A 5,075-nucleotide genomic window follows, 5' to 3' on the forward strand; every position below is an offset into this window, starting at 1 on the left:
ATATGTGTATGTATATGTATTTATATGTATATAGATATATGTATGTATATGTATGTATGTATGTATGTGTATACATATATGTATGTATGTATGTATGTATGTATATGTATTTATATATATATATAAATGTATATTTGTATGTATATGTATATATATATATGTATGTATGTATATAATGTATGTGTATGTATGTACATATATATATGTATATGTATATATACATATACATAAACACACACACACACACACATATATACATGTATAGATATAAATATATATCTACATATATATATATACACCTCGGGGGGGTCACTCGTATAAATATGTAAGTATCACGTGCGTTCAACAGAAGGACATTTTAAATATTTAAAACTTACAGAAATATATTTACAGAGGGGATTTATTTATTGTATTTTAAAAAAAATTTACAGATTTGAATAGGAAAGGATACATTATATTCCTTAAAAAATTCACAGATAAGGGACTTTTTAAATAGGCCTTGAACGCACGTGATATAGAGGATTTACATATAGTGACCCCCCCGAGATATACACATACATACATGTGTGTGTGTGTGTGTGTTTATATATATATATATATATATATATATATATATATATATATATATATATAAACATACATATGTATGTATGTACATACATATACATATATCTATATGTATATACATACATATATATGTATATGCATACATATATATACATATATGTATGTATATTCATACATATATATATATATATATATGTATGTATGTATGTATGTATGTATTAGTATATACATACATACATATATATGTATGTATATATGTGTGTGTGTGTGTGTGTGTGTATTTTATATATATAATACACACACATATATAAATACGTTTATAAATAAACAATATAAGAGAATATATAAATACGTTTATAAATAAACAATATAAGAGAAGATATACATGCACATACATACACACACACACACACACACACACATACACTATATATGTATGTATGTATGTATATACATATGTATGTAAATGTATATATATATGTATGTATATGTGTGTGTGTATATGTATATATGTATGTATGTATGTATGTATGTATCTGTATACATATATGTATGTATGTATATATGTATATATATTTATTTATATATACATATGTATGTATGTATGTATGTATATGTATATATATATCTATGTATGTATTTATATGTATGTGTATGTATGTATATATATGCATATGTATATGTATGCATATATGTGTGTGTGTGTGTGTGTGTGTGTGTGTATATATATATACATGTCTGGAATGAAGGGATGTATGTGTGTGTGTGTGTGTGTGTGTGTGTGTATATATATATACATGTCTAGAATGAAGGGATGTAATGCATGAAAAATATGAGTAATCACCATGTAAACATGATGCCTAAGTGTGTTTAGTCTCTCACCAAGAGAATGGAAATAGCCTTCCACAAGCCAAGAGAGAAGCCATGAGCTCCAAGAAACATAAGTTTCCATTTCTAAAAAATGATCATCAAAAGTTACAACCATGGTCCAAGTACCCTCTTTTATACATGGACTTGTCCCATTATTAACCCTATTGAATAAAGTTCCTACTTTATTACAAACCATCCCTTCCCAAAGATTTTGTCCTCAAAATCAATAACATGTACAATCTCAAAGTATGAGACTCTAATGTAATCAATGGGAAGTGGTTAAGAGTTCTCAAGTACATCCAAAGCACATATACAATGAAAATCCGGATGTATACAAGTCCACAAAGCTTCAAGCCCAAAGTGTATGAGTGGGACTGTTATGACAGCCCTTCTAGTCGATGAAGATCCTTGAAAATCCTTCATTTAGACTCCATATATTGGGCTGAAAATGATATGTACACTCAGCCATATGTAGCCCACATCATAATCTTTCATTAGGATACGCCATGAAGCTTGTTGGAGTAGAAAAATAGACCCAATAGTAGACCTTCCCAAAGCTGTCCAGAAATTACAGCATGTATACTTCTCCTCATATTACCCAATTTGCTCAAGTAAACCATACCACTTGGTCATGGAAAGTCATCCACAAGTAAGCCATGTTGTTGGACATACTCCAATGATTGCCAAGTAGCCTCATCCATGGGTAATTGCTTCCATTTGACAAGGTATTCATCAATATTCCGATTCCTCAACTCTCTTGTCCTCTCGCCAATAACCCTCTCCGGCTCATAAATGATCTCACCTTCTTCATTCATGGGTGGAAGCTCTTCCATCTCTTGAGGCAAAGATCCCATAAACCTCTTAAGGTTAGATACATGAAACACATTATGGATCCTTGTCGAAGAAGGCAAATCCAACTTGTAGGCCAAATCACCAACCCTCTTGATAATCAAGTATGGTCCATAATACCTATGAGCCAATTTTGAGTTGGTTACACCTTTGAGAGTGTTATGCCAACTCTTGGGAAGCTTCAATAGCACATAATCATCCTCTTGAAACTCCACATTCCTTCTATGAACATCCGCATTAGCCTTCATGACATCTTGAGCCTTCTTCATATTGTCCTTGCAAAGTTGAAGAAGTTGTCTCATTCTTTCCAACTCTTCTTTTGCCAATGGATTGACCACTTTGTCTTCATGGAAGGCTATCGATGGCACATGTACTTGATATCCATAGAGAGCCTCAAATGGTGACATGCCAATACTCAAATGCTTGCTTGAATTATGGCAAAATTCAGCAAGATAAAGCCACTCATCCCAAGATGTTTGCATGTCATGACAATAGTGCCTCAAGTACACCTCAAGCCATTTGTTTGTGCACTCCGTTTGCCCATCTGTTTGAGGGTGATAGGCCGTAGATGGAGTGATTTGAGTACCCAAGCTCTCATATAATGACCTCCAAAAAGTCCCCATGAACTTGGTATCTCGATCACAAACTATGTTGAGTGGCAAGCCATGTATCTTGAATACATGTTCCAAAAATTGCTTGGCAATATGAGATGCTCCATAAGTGGTCTTTGAAGCAATGAAATGGGCTGATTTTGTAAGCCTATCAATCACCACAAATATTTGATCCCATCCATGCTTTGTCTTTGGTAGACCCGTGATGAAGTCCATAGAAATGTGAGTCCATTTACCATCCGGAATAGGTAATGGATGAAGTAAACCACTTGGGAGTTGATGGCTATCCTTATTCTTTTGACAAGAAGCACATTCCATCACAAACTTCTTCACATCTCCCCATATACCTTTCCAATAAAAACTCTTGCTCACTTTATCATAGGTTTTGAGTACACCAAGGTGGCCCGAAAGTGGTGAAGAATGCATCTCATGAAGCACCTTTGGTATGTAGAATGAGGTAGGAACCAAATACACCTTATCCTTGTACCACAAGAGACCATTGTGAAGCTTGTAATGAGGAAACTCTCCACCATCACCTTGCTGTAATTTGGTATAAATATGGGCAGCACCTTCATTGATGAGGTATTCCTCTTGAATCCCCTTGATCCATTCACTATATACCTCCATGATTGAAGTTGTAGCGCATGCCCACATTCTAGATAATGCATCCGCCACTACATTGTCCTTCCCGGGTGTGTAGGATATCTCAAAATCATATCCTTGAAGTGTGGCCAGCCATCTCTTTTGCTTTGGAGAAAGATTTGGTTGGGAGAGGAAAAATTTCAGCACCCTATGATCACTTCTCACCTTGAAATGAGCACCATAAAGATAGTGATGCCACTTCTTGATGGCATGAAGTATGGCTAGCATCTCTTGCTCATAAACATGAAGCCCCATCTCCTTTTCGGTAAGCTTTCTGCTTTCAAATGCAATGACTCCATGCTCTTGATACAAAACTGCCCCAATTCCTCTACCACTTGCATCCGCCCTCACATAAAATGTCTTTGCAAAATCCGGACATACAAGTATAGGGGCTGAAGTGAGCAACTCCTTGAGCTCATTGAAGCTCTTGTTGGCAATGGAATCCCAAAAGAAAGCCTCCCTCTTGAGCAAGTCGGTAAGAGGTGCCGCAATGGATGCATAATGTCGCATGAATCTTCTATAGAAAGAAGATAATCCCAAAAATCCTCTCAATTGAGTTGTATTGCTTGGTGTTGGCCACTCTTTGACACATGCCACTTTCTTAGGATCAGCCCTTATGCCATTCTCACCCACCAAGTGTCCAAGATATTCCACTTCATTGACCATGAATGTGCATTTGCTCTCCTTTGCATAAAGCTTGTGCTTCCTCAACACTTCAAACACTTGCTTCACATGACATAGATGTTCCCCTTTGCTCTTGCTATAGATCAAGATGTCATCGAAGAACACTAGCACAAACTTGAAAAGAAGGGGAGCCAATATCCGATTCATCAATGCTTGAAAAGTGGCCGGAGCATTTGTAAGACCAAAGGGCATCACCATGAAGTGAAACAATCCCCTTTCCGTCCTAAATGCTGTCTTCTCTTCATCACCTTCCTTCATCCTTATTTGATGATATCCCGATCTCAAATCAATCTTGGTGAAGAACTTTGCCCCTTTGAGCTCATCAAGAAGATCATCAATGCGAGGTATGGGATACCTATTCTTGATTGTGACCTTGTTCAAGTCACGATAATCAATGCACATGCGAAAGGATCCATCCTTCTTCTTCACCAAGAGAACGGGAGATGCAAATGGAGATTGTGAAGGTTGAATAAGACCCATAGCAAGCAAATCTTGCACTTGCTTAGCCACTTCCTCTCTTTCTACCTTAGACAAACGGTAAGGAGGCTTGTTGACAACCTTTGCATTCGGTTCAAGTACTATGGCATGGTCAATCTCCCTCTTAGGTGGTAGACTCTTTGGCACTTGCAAAATATCTTCATACTCCTTAAGAAGAGTTGCCATTTCCTCATCTATGTGCTGTCCACTGCCTTCCATCCCCTCTTGGGTAACATGTAACACATAGATAGTGCCAAAAGCCTTAATCTCTTTCTTGAGTCGCCTTGGAGTGATCAAAGAGAGCTTCTTAGGTGCATTTGCAGCAAGTACCACTTGTTGCCCATGATGTAGAAAGCTCATGAAACCTTGTTGAAG

The sequence above is a fragment of the Cibotium barometz genome, chromosome 50 (assembly GCF_041138505.1).
Source record: "Cibotium barometz isolate CiBa-2024 chromosome 50, ASM4113850v1, whole genome shotgun sequence".
NCBI lineage: Eukaryota > Viridiplantae > Streptophyta > Polypodiopsida > Cyatheales > Cibotiaceae > Cibotium > Cibotium barometz.